A 16464-nucleotide genomic window follows, 5' to 3' on the forward strand; every position below is an offset into this window, starting at 1 on the left:
GCTGAGATACTGCATTACTGTGTATCCTGTTTACACATGTTCCTGCATACTCCAGTGCTCCATCATTGGTTCTGCAGAACCCTGACATGGGTCAGCTTTTCAAACCCTACTGCCCAGATGTGGTCCTGTGTCATCTACAGTTCTACTGTCACAATGTGTTCCTGTGTCAGCTCCAGCTCTTCTCCCAGACTACTATCCTGTGGTCCTGTGTCATCTGCAGTTCTACTGTCATAATGTGTTCCTGTGTCACAAACTACTATCCAGTGTTCCTGTGTCAGCTGCAATTTTTACTTACAGACTGGCATCCTATGAGCCTGTGTTCCCTTGCCAGCTGCAATTCTACTCACAGAATTCCATCCCATGAGCCTGTGTTCCCTTGCCAGCTGTAGTTCTACTCACAGACTTAGGATGAGAGATACAAGTAGTACACTCTTTTAGTTATGTTCAACAGAAGAAATAAGTAAGTTTAAGTGAATATTACCCATTTTTTGTAAAAAAAAAAATTATGAAAAAAACTGAGCGCTTATTGCTACTGCGAGCTCATGGCAGCAATAACCAGCTACTTGTAATAGCTAGTTATTTGTAATCTAGCCCTAAATGCTTTAACATGTACTCTTGCATCATGGCGGGAAGATGTTGTTTGTGTTTTCAGTTCTCAGCATATGATTTTACTTTCAAACAGGGGTTGTAAAAATTCTACCGTGTTCTACTGTTATTTAATACCTCAGGGCTTTATGAACCAACAACAATGTTTGAATGTTAGTCATTAATTTCCTTTAGATAAATGATGATCTTTAAACAATCTGAATATTGAAACAACTAAATTAATAAATCAGGAAGAAACTGGTTAGCTTGTTATTAGAGTTATTGAAAATTAAAACACTACTAAATTAGAAAACATTACATTTAATAGCTAGCTTGTATATGTTTCCATGATTTAGCTTAATTCCACTTTAATGGATACATTTCTGGTTTCTTACATTTTTACCTTGTAACAAGATACATTTTTCTTACTCATAATTATTTAGTAGCTAAATATTATTATTTTTTTCTACAAAAGTTTAATTGATCTCCCTGAATCTGAGAAATACATAACTTATGAGTGTTAGCTTTCTGCAATTTTATATAAAGGTCCTAAGCATATGTAAGAAACCATGGGGTAGATTTATCAAGCAGCCAATGCTGCAATCTACCCCCAAAGCTTCCGGTTCGCCGGAAACTTAAAGGGACATTAAAAAATGCCTCATGTGATTGGCTCACCCATGTGTATTGCTATTTTTTTAACAAAAGATATCTGAAGAATGAAGCAAATTAGATAATAGAAGTAAATAGGAATGTTGTTTAAAATTTAATTTTCTATCTGAATCATGAAAGAAAATGTTTGGGTTTAATGTCCCTTTAAGTTAAGAAGTTAACTTAACTCGTCTGCCTGCTTTGAGGTGGCGGACAACAATCATCCTTATCAGATACGATCAGGATGATTGACACCCCCTGCTAGCGGCTGATTGACCGCGAATGTGCAGGGAGCGGCATTGCAAAAACATTTCCCCAGAAATGCTTGTGCAATGATAAATGCCAACAGTGTATGCTGTCGGCATTTATCGTTGTCGGGCGGACATGATCCGCTACAGCGGATCATGTCCGTCCGATATTTGATAAATCTACCACTATTTATGGCTATGTTTGTAGAGAAAGGTGTTTTTTTAAGACTAAATGCATGGAAATACAAATCTATTGTGTCCCTATGTGTGTCTATAGAAACTAGGAGTATGCCTGTTTTTATATGGGGCCTATATTCAGTTTGTTCACATCTCTCAACAGATAGCTATTTTTTTAAGGCTGTGGTAGTGATACCTTATTATTATTTTTGTTTTGTTTTGGTGGGGGTTCCCCATAAGGTTGGATGTTGTCAGTATGGGTTTGTTGTGGGAAGGGTTACAGAGTCTTTCAGTGAGATGTCTTAGGTTGGGGGGCACATTGTAGTGGAAAGGGGTGAGCAGTAATATAATTAGGGGATTGGGTGGTGGGCTCTGAAAGCATGTGGGAGGGGCTTGAGTTCTGTGTAGTGGTGTTTTTGGTGTTAACAATTTGGGATTCTGCAGAAAACCTATATCTAACATGTTTTTGCAAGATATATTTTACAAATCCAGAGAAAAGCAAAGATGTGTTCTTTGGGAAAACTTTATCAACACTTGATTCATTATTGCATTATTGATAATTAGTACTTTGTGTGTTTGATTGTAGATTGTTACAGTCTCCAAACAAGCTTGATTGCAGTTCACCATTCGCTATAATTTTGTGTCATAATCAATGTAATATAACATAATTAAAAATGTTTTACAAACACTAGAGCTTTTACTGGGCTCTGGTCATATGTACATATCCCTTGTGCACCTGTATCCCTTGTGCACCTGCATTCAAATACTATATTGTATTCATATCTACCGATAATTAGTCACTGGTGATGATGTATTTTGAGCTATCACTGATGCAATATATGATCTTTGACCAGGAGTTATGTTCAAAAGCAAGTGACAGGACATATGTACATATGTTCAGGGCATAGAACAATCTATGAATTGAAACAGTGATTGCTTTTAGTAGAAGCATTTTTACTAATACATGTAATGCAAAAATGCTTCTCTTTTTAAAAAATGAAATACATTCATGTGCATTTTAGTTCTGATTTTATGTCCTTTTAAATCACAAAACAGATTGACAACTATGACCATAATGTGATGAGCACACACATCCCACATTATGATCTGGACAGCTTTCCTAGAACAGGCTAGACACAAACCTCACTAAGGCCTCGATGATTGAAAGCTGGTTTTTAAAATGATATGATGTAAAGATGTTCGCACCGGAGTGCGAATATAATATCGGAATGAATGAAAGTGTTCGAAATTGATTGCGTGTATGTATTCGAAATGGGCGTTTTTTCGTCATTCGACATACGCTGCGAATGGTTTTTTTGGTTTGCGTAATGTTAAATACCCACTTCGTATGTGTAATTCTGTATTCGTAATTTTGTTAAAAAGGGTCTATTGATTAATTGTATTATCAACTTTGAACTTAGAAATTCAGATTTGTATATTATAAATATTAAATGTCCAAAACTCATGTATTATTTCAGACTTCTGTTTATTTTGAAATAAAAAGAAAATTAATACAATTGCATTCATAAGTAAAGCAATGCAATGCAATGTAATTATACAGTTTTAAATCAAAAATAATTATTAATCATGTGTTCCCTCACACTGGTGTTTACAGCAGGGTCCTGTGAAGACAATTCATTTTGAATTATTCCATGTTCATCATCATAATCCACATCAATATCTAGATTATTTTCAATGGCTAAATTATGAAGCATACAACACAAAGTTATTATGTCTGCAGCCTTTGTCGGTTGATATTTTAATGCTCCTCCAGTTTTATCAATACAACGGAACCTACTCTTAAGAAGTCCAAATGTACGTTCAATAGCTGATCTTGCTTTTGAGTGTGCGTCATTGAACTTCATTTCTTTTCTGTTTGCTGGTTTGGAGACAGGTGTGATTAACCATTTGTAACATGGGTATCCTGCATCTCCTGTTGGATGTATGATTTATGGTTAGTATTACAAATAATTAATTTTATGTATTAGGCAATTAAACATCTTAGTACATAACTTACCAAGTATCAAACCATTTCCACAAATTCCTGCATTCATATCTTCATAAAGGAGTGATTGCTTTAGAATATACGAGTCATGTGCACTCCCTGGAAAAGCTGACAATAGAGAAATAATTTTGTATTTGTGGTCACATACAACTTGAGTGTTTAGAGAGTGCCACCCCTTTCTGTTAAAATATGTTTCTGGATGATCAATTGGTGCACAAATTTGTATGTGTGTGCAGTCAATACATCCTACAGTATTTGGTATTCCATAATGTTCATAGAAATATTCCTTAATTATATTTTTTTCATTTTCAGTCATTGGAAATTTTATAAATCTGTCAATATTTTTCTTGAAAACATTAATTACCTGGTTAAGAAACCTGGAAAAAGCACTTTGTGACACACCTGTAATAGAACTGGTGGTATGTTGGAAAGAACCCGTTCCCAAAAAATGAAGTGTGGTCAATAATTTAACAATTCCTGGTATTGCTCTATTTCTCCTTGTTCTAGGATCCAAATCATCTTTAAATAATTCATAAAGGGTAATTATAACTGATTTGTTAAATCGAAATCTTTGAAATACAATATCATCAGGCATGTCACTTAAAAATTGTCTTTCTCTGTATGTTCTGGGCCTGTATACCCTGTGTGTCCTCATGGTTGTTGTTTCTGAAATTAATCCTTGAGATTGTTCAACATCATTTTCATTCAAGATTTCTATCCTATTTGTATGATGTGTTATCAACCTCCTTCTTCTCCTTTGAAATCTTCTATGTTGAAATAATGTATAATATATATATTCTGCCATCTGTAATAATAAATATTAAATAGAATTGTAAATTAAATATTTTATTAAATTTAAAATCATATATTTCGAAATAATTTTCGTAAACTTACCTTCGTAAATATAATTTCGCGCACTTTTTTGAAAATTACGTCAAAATATTTATAGTCTCCCTAATTGCTTATTACGACGCTCTTTGATGACGTAATTTTTGATCATTGCACATTTTGTAATAAAGTTTTGCAGTGAAAACATACGCAATCATCCTTCGCTATTTCAATATAAACTTCGTAAATGTGTTTGTGAATATTCGTAACTGCAATCGTTACGTAATTTGACATTATAAAAGTCCACTTTTTATGGCGCGAAATTCTCTATGCTACTTTCAGGAGTAAACTTAAAATTCGAGTTTCATTTCCAATAGAAAAATAAGTGTATTTAAATTACGAAAATATTAACAATGGTAAGTACATATAATCCACCATATTATATATATTTATTGTATATGTTATTTTACATTTACTTTTATTTATTTAAAGAAATATGACATTTAATGGTAATGTTATTTTAATAAAAAGACATTTAAAATGTATTCATAGGTTCTACCAACTGGAGTATAATCACAAAATAGTGAGTCTGGTAGAAACCCTGCATTCACAGAAGATGAAAATCTGGTATTAGCACAGCAAATGCAAATGTATTATGATAAACTGTTTGGATCCATGGCTGCAAAAACTTCTAATTTTGAAAAGAATTCAATATGGGAAAAAATTTCAAAGTCTGTATCAGCTGTAGGTGTTAGGCCCAGATCAGTGACCAAATGCAAAAAAAGATACTCTGATTTAAAAATTAAAGTTAAAGCAAAAATGGGAAAAGAAAAAACTGAAAGAATGAAAACAGGTGGTGGAACATATGTACCAATCACATACTCTGATTCTGAAAAAATAATTAGAGAATTAATCCCAGCTGCAATGGTTTCTGGAGTTCCTGGACTTACTAATATTGGTGTAAGAACAGGTAATTTTTATTTTGTTTCTGGATAATGTAATTTTAAATATGTATGTGAAATAATAAATATAAAATAAACCAAAGAAAATTTTATTTTTTAGTGGCAGAAGAACAAAATGAAAGCTCACAAGAAAATCTTGAGACACCATCATTGGATCTTAATGAATCTAATATTAATGAAAATGAAATGTTGGATAATTTAGAATGTAATATAACTAATAAAGAAATAAGTATTGAAAGTGAACTACCACCCAACAATATATCATCTCAAAATGAAATACCAATAAATGTAGTGTTGGATTTATCACAAGCCACATTTTCAAATAGTAACATAGAACAGGAGGAGGAAAACAACAATAGCAATGAAGCTGAACATACAATAATTTTTTTACAAAATGAAAATAATTCATTACCATCAGAAAATGAGAACAATCCTGAGGACAATGAATTTTATAAGGATGTTGGTGAATTTAGTTATAAATTAATACAACATAATGATTTATTACGCGACAGACTTGAGATTATGAATAACACAATGCTTGAATTTAAGGAAGAAATAGTTAAACAAAATCATGCTATTAAAAATTTAAATGATTCTGTTGAAAAAAGTAATACACATTTGGAACACATTAGTGAGTCCTTAAAATCAATAGCTCAGTCAATGATTTTATTATGTCAAAAAAATGATTGTACTAATACTCCTTTAAATGTAAATGTTAGGTCTTCAGAAAATCCTGAAAATTTAAATTCATTTGTAACCGAATCAACCAATTTAGGTAATTCAGATATTGATGGAATACATTCTGATGTTATAATTTCTGATGGAAAAAGAAAAGGACATCAGAATTCTGATGGTAATCTTCAAGCTAGTAAAAAACCAATAAGAAAATATAGAAAAAGAAAATAAATTTAATATGTGTATATTATTATTCTTTGAGTTAAACATAGTAATTTAAAATAAATGAAGATAAAAAACTTGTAAAATATTAGTAACGTTTATTTTTGAAAAATATTAAAGGGACAGTGCACACAAATATGCAGACACATGTGTATTATAAACTAATATAAGTAAGAACATGATTTGATAATGATATATACATCCATGTTCAATAATTATATATTCATACTTGTGAACACCCCACACTGAAATCATAAATCAAATGTACACGTCCCTTTAATACATGTGTGAAAATATGTAATGTGTTGTATGGTGTATAAATCTAACAAATAAAAAGACCAATTGTAAACATTCTTTTTATTAACTTTCTAAATAACAAACCAAAAAACAAACATAAGATATTAATGTGGATGATAAAATGGTCCACCACGTGTTTTAACCCCAGAATAAAATGCCCTTCCCTCCCACCTTCTTTCTCTGAACATTAGAGCACGCTGTTCTTTTTGATTTTCAATCACTCTGGTTAAAAGTCTTCTTACTTTTTGATTGTGAAGTTTTTTTTTTTTTAAATTGTGAAGCATAGAGTCTTTTAAAATGGTGAGATTGTTGTTTATATTCTCTATCAAAAGACACATTTTATCCCATTTATTCTCTTCCATTTTTCCTGTTAGACATAAAACAAATATCATATTAAACTACATTAAAATTGAATTGCACTAAGCACATATTTAAAATATTGTTATGATAAAGAAAAAAAGAAAAAAGGAATTGATAGTTCATGTGTTAAAAATAAAAACTGTGACAATTTTATTTTTACATTTAATTTAAAAATGCACACACATATAAGTGACATTCTTTATTAACATAAAAATTAACATGGTAAGGTGTAAATGAATACATACCTTGTTCATGTGGTTGAGAATCTTCTCCATTGGCAGCATCAACCACATTTGTACTAATTGCATTTTCATCATCTTATACAAAAAATAAATGAAATTATTTAGAAACATATTTATATATTAATTTCTATATTACAAGTATTGAAAATAAAATATTGTGCATCCATTAATGTATAACAAATCCCTTTTATGGAGGCATAATTAATAACCATCCATTACAAGTGCTTTTCACATTATTTACAAATCTGAAGCAGGTTTTTGGGGTTAAACTTAGCAGATGTAAGGAGATATCCTAACATGTTATAGATCAGGGGATTTACATATTGGTCTATAGGGAACTTTGTCATATAAAAAAATGAATATATATTAAAAAATATAACGCTTAAAGGGACACTGAACACACTCATAGAACATGCAATTTTAAGAAAATATCTAATTTACTACGATTATCAAAGTTTCATAATATTCTTGCTATCTTGATTTGAAAAAGAAGGCATGTAAGCTAAGGAGCCAGCAATTATTTTGGTCAGCAGTTGTTTATTTGTGTGTGAACTTATCCAACAATCAAGAAGAACAACCCAGGTTGATTGCCAAAAACCTACATTATAGCTTTTCGAATAAAGATAGCAAGAGAATGTATAACATTTGATAATAGGAGTAAACTAGAAAGTTGATTTTAATTGCATGCTGTATCTTATTCACAAATTAAAGGATGTGGGTTCATTGTCCCTTTAAATTGATGTTTAAATTTACATGCTAAATGATTATAAAATAAAAATATCCACATATATACCGGTAATGATGAATTCAATATTTTGAATTGCTGGATTTTCAAATTGTTCACTTCCACATGCTGCCTCAGTGCTTTCAGCAAGTAATGCTGGTGATGTAGTAACTTCTTGCACTAAATTAAAATAAACTTGATGTAATTTTTTATAAGGAACATGATATGTTAACTAAATAAATAAAAAAATAAAAAAATTACCTTCATCCACATCCTCAGAATTATTTTGCTGTGAAACATCACTTTCTGGGCCAACAGAGACATCTACATGTTCTTCACACAAGGGAGAAGTCTGGGAAGATGATGCTGAAGTCGATTGTTGCTCAATGTCCACATTAGGGTTTACAGACATTAAAAGTTTAATAAATATTCTTTCATATTTTAAAAATCGCCTCCTCCTCTTATTCTTTCTTTGAACTTTCCTTTTAATGTCTGCAACCCTTTTGCGACATTGAGCAACAGTCTTTATATGTGTGGCATTTAAATTAACCATTTCAGCAATATCTTCCCAGATTGCATCCCTTGTCTTTAAACTAGTGTCACGCCTCTGTGGTCCAAAAAGCATGTCATAGTTTGGCTCCAGAGCAGATACAAGGATTTCATTCTCCACAACTGTAAACCTCTCAGCAACCATTTTCAAATATCTCATCAACTGCCTCACAGAATAAAATATGATATCTATATAAATATACATGTAACCAGAGTAAAATGTAAAATACGCTGTGATTGGAGAATATTAAGGAAGTACTCATAAATATGCGTACATAAATGTATTGCAAGGTATTATGGTAACAGAAATAATATAACAATAAATATGATTGGTTAACAAATATTGCACATTGAACATTGTTTAAAACATATACGCAATTTCGTAATAAGACAAATGAGTGAAAATATCTAAATAAAGAGCGTAAAAATATTTATTGTACGATTTCAATAAAAAAGAATAACAAAATATAACCAGAACAGTAAAAGCAGAATTCATTGCGAAGGAGAGTTTCATTGCGAAGGAGAGGGCGTAAAATGGGCGTTCCATGGGCGTAACCTGAGTAAATCTCGCAAGTTTCACAGATATGTTACGATGATATAAAAACATACGCCATACGAATCGCACATTCAACTCACATACATATCTCGCCAGACATCCTTTGGCGAATTAACATGAATAACATTATTTACAATATTTATTTCATTTTAAAAATAATACGATATAACGTATTTAGACAATATACTATAACTGTAGTTTTACATTTTGAAATATGCAAACACAAACTGAAATAAAGTGATTCATTAAAATTACGAAGCGACGCAATGATATATGGAAACCCATTTCGAGGTTCGTGAAATGATATAAGGAGGCGAAGTCTATAGTTTACTATGGACAGCTTATCGCGTAACGTATTGTTTACAATGGACTGCCCACTTTATACGATCATTACGCAAGGCGTGAAATTTGCGAGAGTTGCGAGACAGAAATACACATTTCTCGCCGCAAATTACGAACTTTCAATCATCGAGGCCTAAGGGTTAACAGCACAAAATAGCTAACTTATAGATTCTAAATTAAGTCTTTTATGAGAATTTTTTACTTAACTATTTGTAATCATTTTTAATCTCAGTATTCCTGAGTGATTTATGTTGCAGTTATGCAGATTTATCATAGTGTGAAAAGCACAAAAGGGATTGGTATTTGATATTAGCTGTAGAAGTGTTAATTTTTGCATAAAACACTGTGATTTGCAATATTCTTTCCCTTAGAGATGTATCTGTGGCCTGACATGCTTTTATTGTCTATACAAGAAAAACGCTCTTTTTACGTTCTGAGTGCCTAGTCTTGTGTAAATAAATCGTATTTTTTATTTAACTGCGTCAAATGATGTCATAAGTAAAATCTGACTTATTTTCTTTTTGACTTTGTGTCTCTGCAGAATGTTATATTAAATTTGTTGTTTAAAACCAGATAAATATGATATTATGGTTAAACTCATGCTTTTTTTGAAGGTGAATCATTTCACAAAATTAGACTTCTTAATTGTTTTTTATTTGTTTATAATCTAAGGAGAAATACAATATTTAGGGATTTTTAAACTTGATCTTAATCCTGCAACTGAAATGGTGTGGGTATAAGATAAAAGCTCTGACAGCTATTCGTGTAATTCAAAGACAGGATCTTACTCAAATCACTATTATTTACTGTCAGTTTGGTTTTTGTGAGTTACTAAATTATAAAAGCTCCATGTTACTTGTCACAGTGATCACATGCTACAGCACTTATGACTCCTATTATATAAATATTAGAGGTACTGTGAAAATAAAATGCACCCCCGTCCATAATAAACCGTAATGTTACTTCCTACCCTGCAGCTATGTGTAACAAAGACCTCCCAATTCCAATTAACTCTCAAGTGCACCAGACCCACTAGTAAACTCCCCAACACAAACTCCAACATCCAACGGGTTGTAGACTAAGCAAGATCTCCCCCAAACAATGCCCCATTTCCAACACTTAATTGTCACCCTACCCAATTCTCTCAATGCAATACACTACACCCTAGCATCTAAGGAATTTCCCACATAATCTTCCATAATGGAAAATTCTCTTAAGCGTTCTTTTCCATAATCTCAGATATCAGAACCCCAAAGCAAAAGTTAATAATCTCTCCAATGAATCCTGATTGCAACCCCGTGAAGCTAACTAACCCCAACTGCTCAAAGCTCACAATGAACATATAACCTTAAAATAATAAAAAAAAATCTAAACCCTAAAAGTTCTTACCCTAAGATTATAAATCTACTGCTTTAAACTCTTTTAGACAACAGCACCAAATGTTCCCTCATGGTCGACTCCCTTGCATTTCTCTCAATTTGTTTTATATCTATAATATATGTATTGTTTGTAAACCTGGCATAGCACTGAATAAAATGATGGTGCTCTATAAATAACAGATAATAATAATATTATTTGCACAATAGTCAGAGAGAATTTTTATAGAAATTACAGAAAATAAAGTAATAAATAAGGTTTATCCTATATTTAACAATGAATGGAACAGCTAATTGTGCCCCGACTCATAAGCTATAACATACCTGTACCGGATATTTTGCAACATTAGAAAAATTAAACAAATTTTAACACATTAGTTTGTTCTTTTCAAATTTCAAATGTTAGTACAACATTCCAACATTCGTTTAATGTAATAGTATTTTTAATGCTTTCTTTAAATGTAATATTCGAATTATGCAATATTCAAAATAGATACATTCAAAGTGAAATATTTGTATGTATCAATTTACTAAATTCCCTACCATATGAACTATTGAACTTCTGAATTGGGTTTGTTAAGTTGAATGTTACATTCAAAATTTCGAATGTGGACATTCAATCTAATCTAATCACTTTAAAAGTGACATTCGAAAACTGTAAATAGCATTCGATTATAGAATTTGAATATAAACACATTCGCCCATCCCTACTCACAACCACCCTGGATATTGCTGAGTTGATGTGAGTTGAGAGGTCTTCCTGCTGTCCTTTCTGTGACTTTCCCCTGTCAAGGTAAATGTCTTGGTTTCCAGGGACTGCCCGGCTCTGTTCATGATACACCTGACTCAACCAAACCCCACCCACAGCATGTCTGACTGTATCCACAGCACACATGTCACAGAAAGACTCAGTGAACTGTTGAGAGATGTGCTTTTGGTGCACATATACTCATAAAGCTAGCTATATACATATAGAAACAACCTCAAACTTCAAAACTCTGTTCTGAGGCTTTTTTTTTTTTAAGTGGCATAATACCCATATGCTAAATCATTAGAAAGTGATAAAGCATAACTGTAAAAAGCTGGCAAGAAAATATCACATGAACATCCTTATGTAAAAAGGAAGATGTTTTACCTCACAAGTTTTACTGTCATCTGCATTGTGGAAAAAACAGCCAATCAACTTCATCTGTGCTGAATTTACATTTTGCTTTACTATGATCTTGTGGCATTTCACTGAAACCTTGTGGGTTCATACTTAACTTCCTTAAACTGAGGATAGAAATAAAGGCCTAGATTTGGAGTTTGGCGTTAGCCGTGAAAACCAGCGTTAGAGGCTCCTAACGCTGGTTTTAGGCTACCGCCGGTATTTGGAGTCAGTGATTAAAGGGTCTAACGCTCACTTTTCAGCCGCGACTTTTCCATACCGCAGATCCCCTTACATCAATTGCGTATCCTATCTTTTCAATGGGATCTTTCTAACGCCGGTATTTAGAGTCGTTTCTGAAGTGAGCGTTAGAGCTCTAACGACAAAACTCCAGCCGCAGAAAAAAAGCAGGAGTTAAGAGCTTTCTGGGCTAACGCCGGTTCATAAAGCTCTTAACTACTGTACTCTAAAGTACACTAACACCCATAAACTACCTATGTACCCCTAAACCGAGGTCCCCCCACATCGCCGCCACTCGATTAAATTTTTTTAACCCCTAATCTGCCGACCGCCACCTACGTTATACTTATGTACCCCTAATCTGCTGCCCCTAACCCCGCCAACCCCTGTATTATATTTATTAACCCCTAACCTGCCCCCCACAACGTCGCAGCCAGCTACCTACAATAATTAACCCCTAATCTGCCGACCGCAAAGCGCCGCCACCTACGTTATCCTTATGTACCCCTAATCTGCTGCCCCTAACACCGCCGACCCCTATATTATATTTATTAACCCCTAATCTGCCCCCCTCAACGTCGCCGACACCTGCCTACACTTATTAACCCCTAATCTGCCGAGCGGACCTGAGCGCTACTATAATAAAGTTATTAACCCCTAATCCGCCTCACTAACCCTATCATAAATAGTATTAACCCCTAATCTGCCCTCCCTAACATCGCCGACACCTAACTTCAATTATTAACCCCTAATCTGCCGACCGAATCTCGCCGCTATTCTAATAAATGTATTAACCCCTAAAGCTAAGTCTAACCCTAACACTAACACCCCCCTAACTTAAATATAATTTAAATCTAACGAAATTAATTAACTCTTATTAAATAAATTATTCCTATTTAAAGCTAAATACTTACCTGTAAAATAAATCCTAATATAGCTAAACTATAAATTATAATTATATTGTAGCTATTTTAGGATTAATATTTATTTTACAGGCAACTTTGTAATTATTTTAACCAGGTACAATAGCTATTAAATAGTTAAGAACTATTTAATAGTTACCTAGTTAAAATAATAACAAAATTACCTGTAAAATAAATCCTAACCTAAGTTATAATTAAACCTAACACTACCCTATCAATAAATTAATTAAATAAAATACCTACAATTACCTACAATTAACCTAACACTACACTATCAATAAATAAATTAAATACAATTGCTACAAATAACTACAATTACATAAACTAACTAAAGTACAAAAAATAAAAAAGAACTAAGTTACAAAAAATAAAAAAATATTTACAAACATAAGAAAAATATTACAACAATTTTAAACTAATTACACCTACTCTAAGCCCCCTAATAAAATAACAAAGACCCCCAAAATAAAAAAATGCCCTACCCTATTCTAAATTAATAGAGTTAAAAGCTCTTTTACCTTACCAGCCCTGAACAGGGCCCTTTGCGGGGCATGCCCCAAGAAAATCAGCTCTTTTGCCTGTAAAAAAAAACATACAATACCCCCCACCCAACATTACAACCCACCACCCACATACCCCTAATCTAACCCAAACCCCCCTTAAATAAACCTAACACTAAGCCCCTGAAGATCTTCCTACCTTGTCTTCACCTCACCGGGTATCACCGATCGGTCCTGGCTCCGATATCTTCATCCAACCCAAGTGGGGGCTAGACATCCACTGAAGAAGTCCAGAAGAGGGTCCAAAGTCTTCCTCCTATCCGGCAAGAAGAGGACATCCGGACCGGCAAACATCTTCATCCAAGCGGCATCTTCGATCTTCTTCCATCTGGTGCGGAGCGGGTCCATGTTGAAGCAGCCGACGCGGATCCATCCTCTTCTTCCGGCGTCTCCCGACGAATGACGGTTCCTTTAAGGGACGTCATCCAAGATGGCGTCCCTCGAATTCCGATTGGCTGATAGGATTCTATCAGCCAATCGGAATTAAGGTAGGAATATTCTGATTGGCTGATGGAATCAGCCAATCAGAATCAAGTTCAATCTGATTGGCTGATACAATCAGCCAATCAGATTGAGCTCGCATTCTATTGGCTGTTCCGATCAGCAAATAGAATGCGAGCTCAATCTGATTGGCTGATTGGATCAGCCAATAGGATTGAACTTGATTCTGATTGGCTGATTCCATCAGCCAATCAGAATATTCCTACCTTAATTCCGATTGGCTGATAGAATCCTATCAGCCAATCGGAATTCGAGGGACGCCATCTTGGATGACGTCCCTTAAAGGAACCGTCATTCGTCGGGAGACGCCGGAAGAAGAGGATGGATCCGCGTCGGCTGCTTCAACATGGACCCGCTCCGCACCAGATGGAAGAAGATCGAAGATGCCGCTTGGATGAAGATGTTTGCCGGTCCGGATGTCCTCTTCTTGCCGGATAGGAGGAAGACTTTGGACCCTCTTCTGGACTTCATCAGTGGATGTCTAGCCCCCGCTTGGGTTGGATGAAGATATCGGAGGCAGGACCGATCGGTGATACCCGGTGAGGTGAAGACAAGGTAGGAAGATCTTCAGGGGCTTAGTGTTAGGTTTATTTAAGGGGGGTTTGGGTTAGATTAGGGGTATGTGGGTGGTGGGTTGTAATGTTGGGGGGGGGGGTATTGTATGTTTTTTTTTACAGGCAAAAGAGCTAATTTTCTTGGGGCATGCCCCGCAAAGGGCCCTGTTCAGGGCTGGTAAGGTAAAAGAGCTTTTAACTCTATTAATTTAGAATAGGGTAGGGCATTTTTTTATTTTGGGGGTCTTTGTTATTTTATTAGGGGGCTTAGAGTAGGTGTAATTAGTTTAAAATTGTTGTAATATTTTTCTTATGTTTGTAAATATTTTTTTATTTTTTGTAACTTAGTTCTTTTTTATTTTTTGTACTTTAGTTAGTTTATGTAATTGTAGTTATTTGTAGCAATTGTATTTAATTTATTTATTGATAGTGTAGTGTTAGGTTAATTGTAGGTAATTGTAGGTATTTTATTTAATTAATTTATTGATAGGGTAGTGTTAGGTTTAATTATAACTTAGGTTAGGATTTATTTTACAGGTAATTTTGTTATTATTTTAACTAGGTAACTATTAAATAGTTCTTAACTATTTAATAGCTATTGTACCTGGTTAAAATAATTACAAAGTTGCCTGTAAAATAAATATTAATCCTAAAATAGCTACAATATAATTATAATTTATATTGTAGCTATATTAGGATGTATTTTACAGGTAAGTATTTAGCTTTAAATAGGAATAATTTCGTTAATAAGAGTTAATTAATTTTGTTAGATTTAAATTATATTTAAGTTAGGGGGGTGTTAGTGTTAGGGTTAGACTTAGCTTTAGGGGTTAATCCATTTATTATAGTAGCGGTGAGCTCCGGTCGTCAGATTAGGGGTCAATAATTGAAGTTAGGTGTCGGCGATGTTAGGGAGGGCAGATTAGGGGTTAATACTATTTATGATAGGGTTAGTGAGGCGGATTAGGGGTTAATAACTTTATTATAGTAGCGCTCAGGTCCGCTCGGCAGATTAGGGGTTAATAAGTGTAGGCAGGTGTCGGCGACGTTGAGGGGGGCAGATTAGGGGTTAATAAATATAATATAGGGGTCGGCGGTGTTAGGGGCAGCAGATTAGGGGTACATAGGGATAACGTAGGTTGCGGCGGTTTACGGAGCGGCAGATTAGGGGTTAATAATAATATGCAGGGGTCAGCGATAGCGGGGGAGGCAGATTAGGGGTTAATAAGTGTAAGGTTAGGGGTGTTTAGACTCGGGGTACATGTTAGGGTGTTAGGTGCAGACGTAGGAAGTGTTTCCCCATAGGAAACAATGGGGCTGCGTTAGGAGCTGAACGCTGCTTTTTTGCAGGTGTTAGGTTTTTTTTCAGCTCAAACAGCCCCATTGTTTCCTATGGGAGAATCGTGCACGAGCACGTTTTTGAGGCTGGCCGCGTCCGTAAGCAACTCTGGTATCGAGAGTTGCATTTGCGGTAAAAATGCTCTACGCTCCTTTTTTGGAGCCTAACGCAGCATTTTTTTGAACTCTCGATACCAGAGTTAATTTTATGGTGCGGCCAGAAAAAAGCCTGCGTAGCGTTAACAGCCCATCTACCGCCAAACTCCAAATCTAGGCCAAAGTGACTGTGCCTACAAATGTCAGATGCACACTCCCTTGCAAGTCCTGGGACTACTGTACTGACTGGCTGGTTAATATTCCTTTAGGAGGAAATGTGGCTACTGAGATTATTTTGAGATAAAACAT

At 34.2% G+C, this 16464-nt stretch overlaps 1 protein-coding gene and 1 long non-coding RNA gene across 2 annotated transcripts in view; one reads left to right on the forward strand and one right to left on the reverse strand.

Moving 5' to 3' along the window:
* PIEZO2 (piezo type mechanosensitive ion channel component 2) overlaps positions 1 to 16464 on the forward strand; it is a 655528-nt gene that overhangs the window by 193970 nt on the left and 445094 nt on the right. The window lies entirely within an intron of this gene.
* LOC128660851 (uncharacterized) lies at positions 7252 to 8141 on the reverse strand. The gene is made up of 2 exons (XR_008402589.1): positions 8043 to 8141; positions 7252 to 7324 (listed from the first exon to the last, which is right to left on the reverse strand). It is a non-coding gene; the product is annotated as an uncharacterized LOC128660851 (long non-coding RNA).

This window comes from Bombina bombina, chromosome 5 (genome assembly GCF_027579735.1).
Source record: "Bombina bombina isolate aBomBom1 chromosome 5, aBomBom1.pri, whole genome shotgun sequence".
Classification (NCBI taxonomy): Eukaryota; Metazoa; Chordata; class Amphibia; order Anura; family Bombinatoridae; genus Bombina; species Bombina bombina.